General features: G+C 37.5%; 1 protein-coding gene across 4 annotated transcripts in view; it reads right to left on the reverse strand.

The window, feature by feature from the left end:
* Nucleotides 1-17,454, reverse strand: part of scn5lab (sodium channel, voltage gated, type V-like, alpha b) — a 119,928-nt gene extending 102,474 nt beyond the window's left edge. For 2 of the 4 annotated variants that reach the window (XM_046846071.1, XM_046846074.1), the window contains exon 1: nt 16,438-17,454. The gene's annotated coding sequence lies outside the window, so the exon portion shown is untranslated. Of the gene's footprint in view, nt 1-931; nt 1,034-16,433 lie in introns of those variants that run through there. The other 2 variants (XM_046846073.1, XM_046846072.1) reach the window with 2 other exon arrangements.
* Between the last annotated feature and the right edge of the window lie 1,117 nt (nt 17,455-18,571).

Below are 18,571 nucleotides of genomic sequence, written 5' to 3' on the forward strand. Positions count from 1 at the left end.
AACACCAGCCTGCCTATTGCTCTGCTTCTTCTGCCTCCAATGGACTGGCCTGGTCCTCTGGGAAATTACCAATAAAGTCTTCATACATGAGCGGAGAGCATTAACAGGAAGCGGGTGCTTGTTCGCTCTGGCCAGGACACACTTTTGTGTGATTTCTCTGCTACAGTGATTTGGATTTTCACTGCTATAAACCGCCTATTACATGTTAAGTTTAAAAATAACTAGAAATTAAAAAAAAGAACATCATGCATTACATAAGTATGGAATAGAACAAATTGGGACATTATTTTTATAAGAACATAATCTACAAAGAAATAGATACGTTTTTTATCAACAGCAAAACCTGAAGTTTTATCGACGCAACATGCCAACAATTAAAATATTAGAAATGAATTAATGAGCAAAATGCGTGTTATTTCACCTTCATATAACCTTATGAATCATCTGCAAAGCATTTTTTTGGTATGTTAAAAGAGATATAAGTAATCATTTCCTATCCATCCTCTCGTGAAGCGAGAGTAAAAATTCAGCTATCCATGTTACGAAGAAATTGGAAAGTGCAAACTCCTGTGGCTGAAATCTTATTGACTTTTACACAGCACTGATGGGTGAGCCTTGCTCCATAAATTAATATCTCTTAACAGAGTATGTCACCATATCAATTAATGTGATGATTTTCATTGTTAAAAAAACCCTTTTTTTTACTCAGTTTATTATTAACCTTATATTAAATGGAGCATGTGCCATACGAGTCCCAGAGAAATAGCTGTTACTATAGAAACAATAAAATCCTAGACTAATCAAATTAATACAAATCTTTTTAAATACAGCCCGCATCAAAACCGTGAAGTTATGAACACTTTCTTAGTATTCAGATTAAACAGCCCTAAACACCACAGCCCTTCCTTGAAAACCGTAGCAAATATCATACCGCTAGACTTTCCAGTTCTTCGGATGTTGAAGACTCTGTATCAATGACATTCAGCATTCTTGAGGTCTTGTATGTACTCAGTGTACTGCTCAAATGTGTATGCTGCCGTGACAGTGGAAATATGACAGCAGCTCTGAGAGAGAGCTGTCATGTTAGTTGTTGTTGTGGGTGGCAGCTCTGATAGGCTGGTCTCATTCTCACATGCATCATCTAATGTACATACAGAGAGCTGTCTTTGATCGTATAGAGCTGTGGAGATGTTTCTGATTCCTAAGCAATTTGTCAGTTTAGTCTGGCAACAGATTTAAAGATTTCATTTCACGTCTTTTATATTTATTAATATTTGTAATAAAAATGTTCAAACAGAAATGAACACTGCATTATTCGAGCATTAATAAAATTTGTGCTTATATATATATATATATATATATATATATATATATATATATATATATATATATATATATATATATATATATAAATAAAATTATTAAATAGGGCAATATTATGCGTGCCACACACACACACACACATATATATTACACGTGTGTGTGTGTGTGTGTGTGTGTGGCAATTAATATTGCCCTATTTATTAATTTACATATTTATTACCATTTTATACAGCTTCAATTAGATTATGTGCTGGATTTAATCTGGAACCTTTTTTTAAAAACTACTTAACTGCGACACAATTTCTTCAGTCTAAGATGTCATCTTTTTAATTAATAAGTGACCAGTGTGGTTAATGTCATCTGACTGCATGCTCCTTTGTAATGGATTGTTGTGTGGCCACAAATTTGTTCTAAATGAACCCAAAAGTAATTATGTCCCTTAATATACTCAAGAGACCCAACAAAACAAATAAGCAAAGCAAAATCTGATGATCAAGCACCTGATAGGATGGGTGGTTATAGGCAGGTGCTACTGCAGGAAAAAAAAAACATGGCAACGCTTCAAAAGGCAAAAGAAAATGATAGAACTCTTTTAGCCTGGTCAGCATGGATATTTATGCTAACAGCTTTTTTAAAATATATAACAAGGCTATAAAAATCAACCTGCATAAGCAGATATTCAGGTAGAACCATGGAAGATGTTCAGACAGCTCTGCAACACATTCACTATTAATATAAACTGGACTGATTAGAAAAATAGAAAAGAATCCAGATTTGTTATGTTTGTCTTTGATTGATTTACAAGAGTTACATAATATCATTTAAAAATAAAAGTCACTGATCATGAGTATGCAGATTGTGCTTTCCCCCACACTGTTCCACTTCTGGTTTTAATGTCATTGAAGCCTATGCGGAACATCTCGGGAAACTTGTTCCCTTCATGGCCTTCTTTCTTTCTATTCTCATCTCTTATTAAGTATACTTACAAGAAGAATTTCAGGGTCAAGCAGAGCAAAGAAAAGAGACTACAGCCTAAGCAGGTTAACCTTGATTATATCCTAAATAGGCTTATGCAGTGCAAACTGAGCTTAATTGAAACCTGGTCTGATAGCAGCCGCCACAGCGTGTATATCCAATACGATGTGACTTTGGAACGAAGTGAGGCAGGATCTGATTGGTTGGTGTGACCTCTAATGCCAGACAGACATTTTAAGTGACAGCCGGACACTGTAATATTCATGCGTCAGATTATAAGCACACCTGTGTGGTTATGTGACCTGCCACGAAGAAATCTCAGAGGAGACTAAACTGGAGCTGACTGATGGCACTCGGTCTGTGTTCTGTGCAGGTGATATGAGAGCATGGAATTAGAGACTAAGTGATATGCGATCGCTGGTGAAGGTGATATGGCAAAAACAACTACAGCACTTTCCCTTAAGATGCCACTTGAAAGGTGATTATGTGGCCTTTATTAAATAAGTCAGCATGCAACAGGACACTCTTTTTTAAGGTTCTAAATAAAATGTACAACCCTTTTCAGTTTTGTAGATGATCAGAGAGATTTTTATGTTATCTCAGCTCTTTCATAATCTGATAATCTCGGTCGTTGAGTCAAAAATTAAAATTAAGTGCACAAGTTATTGTTATGTCTGAAATGATATCAGTTTGAATGTCCTCATACTGAAACTTTGACTGAATGTTAAGACAATAATGATTTAGACACTACAGATTTCCTGTAAGGACCTTGGATTAGAATTGTGTGTAGCCTGTATAAATCAAGCTCTAGGAAATTCTATTATTCCAGTAACCAATATCGGTTACATTTTTTATATTGGATTAATTTAATTAAGCAAGCTCGGATAGCATCAGCTGGTGGTTTTCTTTTACAAATAACTTCCTGTTCAGCTATTTTAGACTGTTTATTGTGGACAGCAGTACTTAAACAAGTAATCTTGTTAAAATGAATGAGTATTGATTAATTTTCTTATTTTTTTCCGGTTTTAAACTGACTATATGCAAACTGCCGAGTTGCGTTTAAGCCACATTGATCAGTGATGAGTTTCATAAAAAGTGATGTAAAATCCATTAAATTTAATAAAATGGTCACAATGGGAGAAATGAGACAACAAACCAAACGGGACCATCTGAGATATGCGAAACGTATGTCTGGAAAGGAATCTTACCTTTCATATGAAAGTGACTAATCAAAACAATAGCCCTTCAGTTTTTACTCTCCTGCTTCAGAACTTTAGAGTTGTGACTGTTGGCACTAAGGAGTCACTTAAGCTTGATTTCAGTGGGTGTACTGATTTCAGACGGTGCCGAAAGAACGACATTGCGTTCTTCGTCATTAGTGCGTCACCAGAATGCCAACCTAGAGAATATTCAGAGTCAGCCTGCACTGTGATTAAAACAGCCCACTGAACTCAGTGTCAATCAGGAACTCCACGCTCACTCACCTTCCAGGGGAACGACAGGCCGCATGTGAGGGGAAGCAATTAGTGATTAATATGCTGATTAGGATTTAAATGCTAGCTGCTGCAGAATGGCAGCACCGTTGCCATGGAGATGAAGGTGGGCGGACCATGTCATCAGCTCCTTGATAGCTTTGACATCTGTGTTTCAGCAGCCACTTCAGGTGGGCCTTACAGTGAGGCGCTGTGCTCGAAATCTTCAGGGTGGTGTTCAGTGTCATTTTAAGCAGCGATTATCTTGATTGCAGAGGTCTACAGTGGCACTCAGGAGGCCCGAGACACAATGGCCATTCCTACCATGTCTTATTGACCAGACATTTAACTTTCAGCAACACTGACTTCATAGCATCATTTTTCTTACACTATGTCATATTATCCTTCCACACTTTATTACTCAATAACATTAAAACTCTACATAAAAATCAGCCAATTAAATTGGCAATTGTCAGTCGTCTCCATACTTAGGATTCACCCTAGTCATCTCCATACTTAGGTAATGTTCTAATATCTCTCCTTCTCACTTATTCTATCATACTCTGGCTACAACTTATTATATCACAACCACCAAGTCCACTCAATATCTCAGTAGTGTAGCACCTTTGTTATTGGTTGTTAGCAGTGATGGGCGGTCAGGGCCAGCAAGGACTTCTCTGCTGGCCTAAACACTATCAGAAGCACTGACCTACATTTACAACCTAAATTCTAATATTTGTTCCAATAAATTGTACTAATTTATTCCCAACAGTTTATTCTCTTCATTTTATATCGTTTCTCTTGACTGCACTGCTTCCAGTACGTGTATGTGGATATTAATTTTTTTTGTCCAATCAGAATTCAGCCTCTATGTGCTGCCATGTCAATCTAATCTGCCCAGGGCCTTCAAAGTCAGTACTGCTGGCCTTTTTACCTTAGTCTCTATTAGCAATATGTCTGTTTCTTTAACCAATCAGGTTGGTCAAAAGGAAACTGTTTTAGCCAAGTTTGACGGGCAAAACACGTGTGTGGCGCTGCACACATTAATATATCAGAGTTAGACTTTTCTACGCCTACAGAGGAAGATAATTTGATTTGGTCTCAGATATACTTTAAAATCCATTTTGAGGAGAGGTCAGCCAACCCTGAAGCTAGCTAGCTTGTCTCAGCCCGGGAAAGGTTTTGTTCTCCACTTCCAGACCAGTGAATACGAGAGGTACCACTGGATTACAGCCTCTGAGGAGCGATGCACATTATGAGTCTGCATCTCTGGTGAGTAGGTTGGATTTTATTTACATTTTATTTTTTGTCATGTTATTAGACAAATATTGATTCTGAATTGCTCCAGATGATGTAGGTGCACAGTTGAAGTTGTAGTGTAGAGGTTTGGAGTCTTAACTGGGTTTCTTGCTTTAGTAAAATAGTATTCACACTCCATATGTGAAATGTCTCTCTCTCTGTAATGCCACGTGTTGTTATATTGCGTTTCTGTATTGTATTAATGGTTTCTATAATTGCGACGTGATAGTCGTTGTATGAAGAGGTGGATTAAGTCAGGTAAATCCCCACTGAAGGCCCAGGTACCAAATGCATGGCCCGCCACTGGTTGTTTTTCCTTGTCACAGTCACCATGGCTGCTCATCAGGGATAAATACACATCGTTCACCTTAACTGTTAAATTTTGTAAAGCTGCTTTGAGACATGTCTGTTGTGAAAAGCAATCCAAAAAAAATGTGACTTTTTTTTTGCATTCAAATAGTTTAATCTGGGGTACAGTATACAACTACAGTGGAACCCACTTATCTCGACCTCGGTTAACTCGCCAACCCTTTTAATTCTACGTTTTTAAAGTGGAACCGCCAAATTCTCACTTTGTCTAAGCATTTTTTAATCGGTTATGTTGATTTTTTTATGTCGCCGAACCCTAATATTTCGAGCACAGGGGGGGCAAATTTGCCACTTAATGTCGGTTATGTCAGGAATCCCCCTGCCACGCCCCCTTCGGCGGCGGCATTCCCCGAAGCACCCTGCTTCTTCTCCCGTGTGTGCCCCGCCTGCACGGAGCTCCTCGCAGTCATGCTGATCACACACACCTGACTCTCATTCACTCACTCATCCCATCTCCTAGTTAAGCCCCTCACCTCCACACACTCGCGGTCCGTTATTGTTTGTGCATGAGCGTATGTGTTGGTTCATGTCGGTCTGTGTAATCGCGTATACGTATCCCGCTACGTACCCTTCTTCTCGGACTCCACATTCTCTCAATATCACCCCGGATTACCCCGATCCTGCTGTTTTCCATGTTCACGCTGTCTGCACCACGTTTATCCGTTGCTGCCCAGCGCTGCGCTTTCCATAGCATGGATCTGTGGATTCTCTACACGAACTGTCTCTGCTTTCACAGAACTTTGTGGACCGCGCTCCCGGAGCGCACCACTGGATATTACTGCTTCTCTACAAGTATTGGTGGATTATCTCCTGAGTATTCTCAATAAACTTTGTTTGCGTTTACTTCGACTTCCGCCTCCTTATCCGCATTACAGGTTATCTCGATCCGCATGACCAATCAATCAAATCGCGGCAACGCTGTTGTGTAAAAAAACCTTCAAAAACACGTTAATATATTGCCGTCATATTGGTTTCCGTTTATCTCGATCATCGGTTATCTCGACGCTTTTTGGCGTCCCCAAGGCCGGCGACATAACCGGGTTCCACTGTATCTATATATAAAGTCTGCTGCATTGTAACATATATAGTAAAAAGCTTAATTGAATTTAACTGAAATTAACTGAATTTAACTAAAGTCACCAAGTATCATTTACTAACCTTATCTCACACTAAGGTAACTCTCTTTCTTTTAAAATAACCCTGTGCTCAAGCCTTTAAAAGGTCAGGTCTAGCATTATTTATGGTAAAATGACCCAGATATGAAAGAGCCTTTTAAAAGTCAAGTTCGGTATTTTCACTGGGTCTAAAGTAGAGTGTGGGTTAGCCTTGTTCACCTCAACTGCATGATTCAGGTTCCTCCTACACTCAAGTGTCTGCCTGCTATTGCTCAGATATCGCTTTTAAAGTAGGATAATGTCGTCTAAAGAGCCAGACATCAAGAGTTTGTGTAGGTGACTGGTGAAAATGTTTTTTTTATAAGCTGTCTCAAGCATTCTAAGCCTGGCCACAAACGAGCTACATTGTGTTTAAAAGTGACGGGCGTAGCAAACAAATGACATTATTAATAGCTTGAAGTCACTTAACATAAAGTTTCTGTTTATACATCCTGTTTTCTGCACAAACCAAAATCACATTGTATGATTTATTTATATTTATATTTTTTTATATTAATCTTAATTCATAATTTGTTATAATTATTTAGTAAATCACTTTGCACTGCCTTGTGTATAAAGGTTCTTCTTATATATTGACATTTCTTGTCTACATTTCTTTACTCTCGTCTCTTTATACATGGAAGGTTTGGAATTAACTCATTCATCAATATGTCATGTTCCAATACATGTTTATCAAACCATATTTTTTAAACACATACAACATGTCCAATATAAAATTATACAGTCTTAAAAATAATCATTCCACACAGTAATTCATATTTCTAATCTAATCTAACCCACTGTTTCAGATAAGTAAAAACCTATTGTGTCCTAGAAGACAGTAGCTCTAACATGCATCTAATTTCAAAATCCCACCCGAGGATGGCATAGGAGGGTGACCAGAACAGAACAGTTCTCCTGTAGGTTGCCTTTGATGTGCAGTTGAATAAACAATCCAGACAATGATGTAGGATCTGATCTTGACTGGCCATGATAGTTTTATTGAACTTGCCAAGCATGGGCAGTTTTTCAATTTCAGAGAAAAATAAATGTGCTTTCTGCAGACATTTCAGTGTGCTTTCTGTAAACATTAGTATATCGATATAACATTGGTAAATATGGTGGACTTCTTAATTCCTTATCCATAATAACTACTTTGTTAGTGGATTCTTTTACACTGTTCATGGAATTTGTGGAAATTATTTTTTCAACTGATATTCTGTAGTGTTTTCCAGGGGGGACAGCACCATGGGGATGCCAGTAATTTCACAATTTTGTCTGCCGAACAAATGGTACCATTGGTATCAATGTATAATCTAAAGTAATCTCAATATAGTTTCAGATCTATGACAAAAGGCAACAGTTGTAAGAAAAAGTTCCCTGAAATTACATGAGCAGCAGCTCTACAGTATTGATGTTATGCAACATTCACACACACGCACACACACACACACACACACACACACACACACACACACACACACACACACACACACACAATATTATCACTTTATTGATAGTTTCTGTACTATGAAGTACCAGTATGTGTTCCTACTATTGGTTGCCATAGTAAAATGTATCTGTAGGTGGTCTAATTATTGTATCATTTGTCTTTTGACAACAAATCAGAAGACAGATCACATGCACTCTACTGTCTTCCCTCCCACTGGTAGTCGCTGAACCAAGTCACTCCATATTTGCATGAACTTTTCTCAACTTTGTCTCGTCGCTGGACACTCCTACATCTGTCATTCAGGAAATCACTAACTCATTAAAAAAATGGTTTCTGATTTTTTTGTTGTTTTGGGTCACTATATATCCATGAGGTCTTTGACATAAACTTGTACATAGTAAAAAAACATTTAATCACTGACTAAAAGCCTTGTACAAATCTAGACCTGAATGTACATTCAGAGTACTAACAGCTGTTAGCAGTTATCACGGCTATTATGCCACTCTTAAGCCGTACTCCACTGATATTAGAAACTCCCAAATTTAAAGGGGTGCACACTTTCTGAGTGGCTGAGATGGGAGGAGGAGAGTGAAAACAGTCCCATTTTCACTCCATTTTCACCTCTTTATAGAATCCCGGGGTTCAGTAATTTATGAGAGTGCTCTCCTTTAAGCTCGGCTTGTGCGTTTTCTCTCTCTCATTAAGCCTTCCCACTGCTCTGACACACATTTTAATTTCACTTCAAAGAGGTCACATTAGTTTGGGCTGCTCTGTTCTCTGTTTGTCTCTAGCAGGTTTCTTGCGTAGGTTTGCACCCTGGTCCATTTTTCACTGACAAGGCAACAGCAGGCCACACACACATGAGGACTTTCCTCTTGACATTTACTACACTAAACGTCAATAAGGCAGAATAACAGCGAAGTAGCCGCTGCAGTTGGTAAGTTCTGGATCAATCACAGCATAGAGCTGGCTACAGAGGGAAATTTGTACGTTGCTGATACAAACAAACAAACAAACAATTAGAGTAGGGGGCAATTATGCAGCAATGCTGATAATGAGCATTAATGTTGTTGGAACTAATTACAACAAAAGATCCTTCTTTTCCTGAAATACTAATAACCCTTTGACCAAACGGCTTTATCAGGCATGAAAACCATTTGCCGCATAACTGCAATTATTTATCTAATTTTCGTCAACAGTCCCCCCCATCGCCACACACACACACACACACACACACACACACACACACACACACACACACACACACACACACAAATGAATATTTGAGTCACTAAATTAAAATGTCAGTCATTTAAAGAAAAACTGAGTGATCAGGTGAGTCACAAATACTGAATATTACAGAGAAAACAATGTGCCGTGTTCTGCACAGTGGTCACACCTTTTAACAACAATCTATTTCTCATAAGAAAGAAGTCTGAATGTTATCTGTACTCTTCAAGCAGACATGTTATAGATCAATAAAAAGATGTGAGTTTGATGTTTGTGTAACCTCAAAGGACATAATGAAAAACCCACACAAAAAGTTTCACAGATGTTTCAATATTATATATAATCAATGTAGGGTATAAAATATGACTTCGACTTATAGGATAATAATAATAATAATTATAATAATAATAATTATAATAATAATAATAATAATAATAATAATCCCAAAATGCTCTATTTCCTAATACATTTATTTTATTTATTAAACAAAGCCATAGCAGATGTTTTATCGATTTATAGGTATGTTTAATGTTTTAGTACCAGTATGTTCAGCTATAAACATCTCTCCATCAAGCTGTAAAGTCTTTCCATTACCTTGATTTATTCATTTATTTATTTATTTGACAGCAAAATGCAGCTTGTCATATTACGAAGAAAAACATGCTCCTCAGCAATAACTTTCGTCATAGCTGAAAACTTCATGAAGACTTTGACAAAGCACTGACATTGGAGACTCATTCCAAAATGAACAACCAAACACAGAAAAAGCCACCATGGATTTCACTTTATCATAGATAATATTTTGAATCCCTTTATTCCCTGTGTAAACTGTTGCTATAAAAACAATAATATATTAGGGCATGGATATACATTTATATTTTACTTGTACTCTCAGAGCAGAAACTTTTCATTAACCTTGGAAATTCCGACCAATCAGAAACAAGATCAGTGCTGTAATTTTCTCTTGATTTTGCTTTATGATGTGAATTGTTTGCTTTGCTTCAATATATACCCACAATACATTTTGTAAAATAAATTTATAACTGTTTTCCTGGAGAAACTTTGGGATATGAATGGTCATGTTGAGAGCAGTAGAATAAGAAGCTGTAATTTTTAGGTGACAGGGGGGTGTGTTGCTGGCATATGAACACATATGATGGGTTATGAGAATATTTGTATCCTATTAGGATAAGAATAAGAAGTAAGGATTGAGGTGCTTTCAGAGGCTGGAAGTGCAGACCTACTATGGAAACACAGAATGCTATGGAAGCAAAAAATACTCATTTTTTCCCCCCAAGACTGTGGTCCGAGACGGCATGATCTTGATTACTCTAATAATGCTTACATCGATTTTCTCTACTGTTGGCCGTGCTGTTGCAATGCATTTTGCTCCTGCGACCCACTTAGATTCATCTTGTTTGAGCTCTGCCCTCGACGCTGTGTCGCTGGGGCTGCACGCCTCTTTAATTACACTCATTGCTTTTGTAAAATCTTGTTTCTCACAATCACACAGCACCCTCTGTGCACTTTAAGCTCATCTCTCTGTCTGCCTCTGCTGTTGTCTGCATTTTGTATGAAAACATGCAAAACATTGTTGCCTACTAATTACACAATATAATAAATAGAATAAAAGAAAGAAGAACGAGAAACACAGAAACTTGTTAATGTATACATGAAAATTATTGTGTTTATTCCTTCCTCAGTCATACTGACTCTCTGATAAACATACACATACGCCCTACACGGGAGAACATCAATATTTTGCTATATTCAGCACAGACATGATGTTAGCAAGGTCTGCCAAGCTCATCCACTAATTTTCAAACTTGGAAGGTAGAACGATAGAACAGTGCTGCATTGCAACTCTGCTACAAGTGTAATGGCTGTGTTTCCCTTTGAGCGTTAGCCAGTACAAAGTGTAACAGAAGCCAAAATCAATCAGTGTGTGTGTGTGTGTGTGTGTGTGTGTGTGTGTGTGTGTGTGTGTGTGTGTGTGTGTGTGTGTGTGTGTGTGTGTGTGTGTGTGCGCTTAATAATGGGTCTGAACATCTCTCTAATAATAACACTGGATCCAATACAGTTTAAGTGATGATCCAATCTATGGGATTCTACTGTATACATGGTGTTTCCTGTTTCCTGGAAATACTACTCATACATCACCTCGTTCCCGCTCGCCTTCATTTCTCTAATCTTAGCTCTTCTATAGGTAAAGAGAACATAAAAAGACTGAAGGAAAAGTTTGTGTTACAGGTTAAATTCTGATCTAGCCTGAGCGTGGTTAGGATCACTTTTGGAGACCATCGAATGTTTGTTTTCAATCTGATGAACTAACTTCGCCTATCATCAGTGAATACATAATTGGTGTTTATTTCCCAGGAGACTGTCGGTGCATGAGCAGAAAGCAGTTGTGCAACAACATGCCTCGCGGAAAGCAATTCTCTTCTAACCCTTACACAAGTGTCTGACAAGCTCACATTTGATCTTTTATATTTCGTGCCGGACCTTTTCTTTATCAGAGACTGTTGTGCACTCATCTGTACGCCAGGAACTGAAGAATAACCAGGTATTTGAAGGTTCAAGGACAGTTTATGAGCACCACTGTAAATACCTCCGGCAGAGATAAATATCCCACATGTGCTGGTGTCACCTGAAGCTATCCACTTTTCCTCTCAGAGCTGATGATTCTGCTGGCCTAGTTAGATAACAATCAACTCAAGCCTTCTTAGTGATTTAGGAGAGACTGTAAATTTATAGCATGTAAGACACATGCTTCATACAAACAATCAAAGTGCATCCATATGATTAGAATGATTGCAGACTTCAAAATTGCTTTTAAAGCCTCAATCAGGAACCACCTCAATGGGCATGACAGCTGGTTTAAAGATAAATGCAATAACACCGGAGTAAGACAGCAAGAAAAGTTGAGTTTAGTAATGCTTTTTTTTGTTTTGTTTTTGTTTTTTTTTTTACAAAAGAAAGGCCTTACAAAATACTATGAAAAAAGCATTTATCGAAAAAAAATTGCAGAGTTTTGTGTATTGTTTGACATCTGTGTGGCTTATTATTTATTTATTTATTTATTTTAGTTCTTATATGTTATCTTTAAGAATATTCAGCAATTTTTCTAATTTATTTAGCAACTAACAATACTATGAATGTATGTATGTAGTTACAAGAGAGAGGAATGTATGTCTAGAAGCGGAATGACACCAGCAACAGAAAATATTATTGTAAAATAGCCAATTCCCATCCAGAGGTGATTCATCTATTCTGTGCATCACTGACATTCAAACCAAGCCTTCATCAGAATACTACTGGATCAATAAAACATGAAAAAGGAGGACCTGACACAAGTATCTCCATTCCCATGGGACTTCCTTTCAAAGCCCAGATCAGTAGATGGCCATTTGTTCATGTGAACCCATCATTTATTTTTCTATTTAACAAAACAGCACAAAATCAGCAAACTTAGAGTGGGATCAAATCCCTACATTCTGAAGGTCATCTAGGTCGAGAAGTGAGGTATAGAGGTTACTCATCATTTGTTATTTTCAATAAATCCACAGGCAAATGTCATGCACGCTTTTCTTCGACAACGAAAAATCTCTCCCTGAAGGACTAAATGTCCTTCTGGGGCCTGTGGTCAATACAACAACGGCTGAAGGACGACAAGTGTTTTTTTTTGCAATGATGTCGGACAATTAGTAAACAACAAAACTACAAAGAGATCAACAGAAATCAAATCTTAGGAAATAGAATGAATATAATAATAATAAAATAATATTTTATATATCTCTACAGTACATTTCTAAGGTCTAAGGCATGCTCCATTTCTATTTTAATATCCTAATTGTGCTAACAGCATAATTTCTTGTAAACAAAAAATGCTACAGAAGGCATGTGTTTTGTGAAATGATGGACAGTATTAAGTAATAGAGTATGTTTCTAAAAAAACAAACATCGTTATCAATGCGGCCTGGTGTTGTTTTCATGCCTTTAAAAAACTGCACAATAGTGTAAGCCATTTTTTATATGCAAAGACAAATAGGCATTTGATTTCTCGTTTCTTTACTGTTCACTGTTTAACAGTATAGTTAATAGTTTCAAATGTAAACTTTTATACAATATTTACACAATTGTTTAAAAGCCTACCCATATTCTTTATATTTATCATTTGTCCCCACATTTATCTAAAAGCTTCCCTGTATTTTGTCAATTACTATTTCCCTAAAAGAACAAAAAGTGCATTTCTATGCAACCTTTTGTTTAGATTTGTCAGTACTGGAGATATAAGCAGAAATCCAGTGACAGTTGCAATCTGATCTTTTTACTCTCAGCATCTGTTTATTGCATTGTCAACTAAAGCTCCATATGTACAAACTGTAGAGAAAAAAATAATTTACAGATACACATCCTGGCCATATTTTGCCTTCATACCCACACACACACACACGCACACACACGCGCACACACACGCACACACACATATGTGTTTGTGTGCGTGTGTGCGCGTTTGTGTGTATATGTGAATTCTGGCTGCGACAGATCTTTATTTTCAACACTCATAATGACCATATGTTTGCACAGCATAAGTTTTACCAGATACATTAAAATGTGAAATATTTCAATACAAGAATATGAGACTTATAAACAAAAAAGTACCAGTGAAGCGTTCCCACAGGGACACAGTAATTTCAGATTGCCCTACGAGACAATCATTGGATCAGTGACATATGGGCAGTTGTCACAAATAAATTACGAGTGACAAAACAAATAATGACTCCAAGGTCACCTGGTGCTGTCATGACCACACAGCGCAAGCGAGACCAGCGGCGCTATTCAACATCTATGGAACTATATGGCAACCATAACCAAAACACACAATAAGACTTTGCCTTCAGGTGGTTTAGTTTATAAGTACTGATTCTTTATTTAATTCATTTTAATTTAATCAATTGTTCGCTGGTAATGTTGATGCAGATTCCATTTCTGTTATTTCACAGTGACAACATTATAATGAGGAAAGCTAAAATCCTGCATAAACATATTGATACAAGTTTTATGATTGGCTTTGCCTTGACTTTTCCAAAAATTGAACTTAAAGTAAACGCAACATTTGCTAAAGGATTTATTGTTTGATTTCATTTTGGATTTATTATGTCCTAAAAAATCCTATGCGATATGTGTATATATGTATTTTTAGACTTGAAACATTAGACAATTAGTAATTGAGAATATTGTGAATAACAATCTCCATGAAATACATTTGAAATAATACCAATATATCAATATTACAACTATATCAATAACAGTCATCTCATAATTGATTAATCTCTCTCTCATACTTAGAATATAGGCTGAACTCTATAGATTTTGTTCCATACAAAACTCAATAAATTGTGTCTACAGTCTTCCGGGTTGAAGTTAATAATCCAGCATGTATCGGACACCCAGGGTCAAATTGTCAGGGCCTTAGTGGAAGAGAGCAACTATTTAATTTTTTTACATGTTACTGTTTTATTATTGTTATTTTATTTATTTATTTACATCGGTGGTGCTGGTGTTTGTGAACATATTTATTTGCACTGATTTTTCTGGCTGCCCTTTAGAAGATAACGTGCTGTATTTCTTATTTACATCATTTGAAACTACATTTTATAACACCTTCCCTTTTACAATCCTCCAAAGCTTTTATTCTACATACTTTCAAGGTATTCACCTAAAAGCATGCATTTTTGGCATTGACACGGTAAGAAGTGAACTTTCAGGACCTTGGACAAGAGCTCGAGGCTTCCCGAAGCTTTTTCTTTTCCGCGTTGAAAGGTGACTCAGTGAGAGGGCGGGGCTTTGCTTCCACAGCCGCATATTTGTCTACTAAATACTATGCCGAAATAGCACTCCACCTATTCCGACATACTGTATAAAGCAAACGTTGAAAGCTCGTTCAGACCTGAGAATTAACAACCACTGGCTGAATTGAATACAGCCATCCTAAGAAGTATCCAACTAGCTCAGTATGCGACAGGTTATAAACGGTGCTGTGTTATTTAGTGTTTAGTGGTATGCAGGGTTTGGGACGCAACCGGTGGCTTGTTTGGGAGCATCCGGTCAACAGCACACCTGTTCACGCAGTGCCGAATCACAAACCTCAGTTAAAAATAAATAAAAATGTAAAGCAGTTTAGGATTATATTCTAATTGGATCTTAAAGGCCACTTGTGTAACTTCATTTGATTTTAGTGTAATACTTTTCTAAAAGTGCAACATATATTGTGTGTGTGTGTGTGTGTGTGTGTGTGTGTGTGTGTGTGTGTATATATATATATATATATATATATATATATATATATATATATATATATATATATATATATATATATATAAACTTTACAGGTAAAAGATCATCAGTGTCATCAGGGAAGATACAATCTATGTACCCTTAAGGATCACTATTTCTGAGTGGGTAAGTAGGTGAGTAAGTAAGTACAAACGTTAGTTAATCAATCAATTCAATAATCTATTAATTAATTAATTAATTAACAAACAATAGCTTTTGCGACATGCGTGCGCGTGTGTAAAACGTGATTATTTTAAATGCTTTGTTTTGTTATGTTTTAAAAGCATGTATATAAAAGCATATAAAACGATAAATGCGCAATTATAACCAAAGAAGCAAATAATGTTGCCCTCAGTTTTGCCCCTTCATGAATACTTTAGCAAACAATGCTTCAGCTGAAAATGGGCACTAAACGTGATTCAGGCTTCGTGCACGCGCATGGGCGTGATTTTAATTCGGACCTACTGCCTATGCTAAACTAGTCGTCACTTCACTCGAGGTTAATTTATATCATCTAGTCTCTACTATCCAGGGCTATTATTCTCCCATCATATTTCACTAACCATCTCCAACCCTGGTCGGTGCACACTGTTTATTGGTTTCTTGTTTTAAAGTTGCAAATTGTAATTATGAGAGCAATGTGAGAGCAATATAAGGCTACAAGGTTAACTTTTATTAACTTAAAAAAAAGGCCTGAATAAACCGGAGAAGAAAAGTTCCAGATTTGTTTTCTAAAAACAGCGATATACACAGAGAGATAAATAGAGAGAGAGAAATAGTGAGAGAAAGAGAGAGGGGGTACTGACTGGTCGTGCTGCTTACTTACGCGTGAAACTTTCTCTTCTCTGCAGCTTTGCGTCCAAAAAAGAAGCGACCCTTAGAGTTCAGCGACTTCCGACATTCCCAGTGCGCGCTAGCAAAACCTACAGTAGCCTGAGGGCATGTGAAGCCCTCTCTGGAAACTCATCCCGTCCAGATAAACGGCGTCTGATTATCTTGTTTTCCTTCCCTGGCGCTAAAAGCGCTCATCCATTCGTTGATCAGACGCAATCCGACGCGAGCTGAAATCCCGCTCCATTCGACATGGCGCAAAACAAAAAAACAAAAAAAAAGAGAGAGAAAAACCTTTTCCCACTGGGTCCTCTAGGTAAATCATCCAAATCAGAAAAGCTCCAACATAATAAAGTTGAGATCGTTGTCTAAAAAATAAAAACAAAAAATAAATACAAATATAAACAATGACAGGTCAGTGACGCGGAACCCGACACTTCCCCGCGTGTTGTCCAAGAGGCGCCTGGTGATGAGAGACTCGGTATATGGCAGGGACTCGGAGTTCCCAAAGCTCTCTTGTGTTCACGTCTCCGGGCGCGGAACGCGTGAAGAACCTGTGCGATCGCCGTCGAGCCGCCGACTGAGGAAGTGAGCTGGTCGGCGCACGGGGTGGGGGGGAAACGCCTTCTACTCCCGCCTGCTCCTTTGCGCTCCCTTTACGCACCGCTCCGACTCACCTCTGGTTTGTCCCTTTCAAAGTTTCTTTGCGCAAAATAAACAAAAAAGCAAGCAAACAAACAAAAAAAGCAAACAAACAAACATCGATAAATCACGGCTGTAAATTCGGATCGCTCCGTGCACGGATAGCGCGCGCTCTGAGTACGCGGACTGGACTGCGATCTAGGACAAGTCTTTGGGGAATGGAGTGTTTAATATCATGCGAACAACTGTTGTTTATGAAGCTGCCGGAGCAATTAAGTCTGTTGTGCTGTTTACGCCCTTTAATGCGGGATTTAAGTGTTTACGAGGACATTTTCATGAAGGACACCGATTTCCGTGCTTGTTTGTTGAGGAGCTCTTGAGGAAAAGCTAAGATTATTCCCTTACAGTATATGACGTGCATTAGCACTCATAATAACTTTAATACAATACATTTATTTTGATGAGTGAGATTAAAAAGGGGAAATTGAATTGAATGTATATATAAATAACGCATTGGGTATTTTGTTTCTTTTGGTTTAAGAGGTGCATCAACGCGCGCTTAACTTGGAAAAGAGTGTATACACACACACACACACACACACACACACACACACACACACATGCGCGCGCGCACACACACACACACACACACACACACACACACACACACACGCGCATACAGCTGCTGAATCTGCAGCTCCCTCTGGTGAACTTCTAATGCTAGAGGCGCATAAGGCTTCTACATGTAACGTTTCTGTAATTTCTGACAAGAAAGCAATTGACAATTCATACCAGACACTGTTCAAACACCTGGACAGGGCAGAGTTCATGGTAATACTGGTGAAATATCATAGTCATAATATCAAGTCAAGTCAAGTTTATTTCTATGGCGTTTTTCACAACAGACATTGTCTCAAAGCAGCTTTACAGAAATCAACAGTTAAGGTGAATGGTGTGTGTTTATCCCTGATGAGCAGCCGTGGCGACTGTGGCAAGTAAAAACTCCCTTAGATGTTATGAGGAAGAAATTTTGAGAGGAACCAGACTCAACAGGGGAACCCATCCTCATTTGGGTGACATCAAGAGTGTGATTATCACAATATTAACCATAATCTATTTCAAGCAAGAAGCAGAAAAACACATACATTTCAACTGAGCAGACATGCTTGAAATATAAGTATGTTTCATTTCATTTACATTTGGATAGTGATAAAAATGCACATAGTGTAAAAGTAGTTTGAAAACCCATACATAACAAAATACCAAAATCACAAAGTTACATTCAATTAAATTTAGTTTGATTTGTATAGAACATGTTACAATGGATATTGTCCCAAAGCAGCATTATAGAGATAAACAAATATTTAAAAAAAAAATTTAAGTTATACAAAAAAATAAAGTTATACAATTTTACTGATGTTAGTGCCTATAAGTTCATTATAGCTTTATCATTGTTGAGATAATACACAGTCATGCAAATTGCTGCC

Source organism: Silurus meridionalis, chromosome 4 (assembly GCF_014805685.1).
Source record: "Silurus meridionalis isolate SWU-2019-XX chromosome 4, ASM1480568v1, whole genome shotgun sequence".
NCBI lineage: Eukaryota > Metazoa > Chordata > Actinopteri > Siluriformes > Siluridae > Silurus > Silurus meridionalis.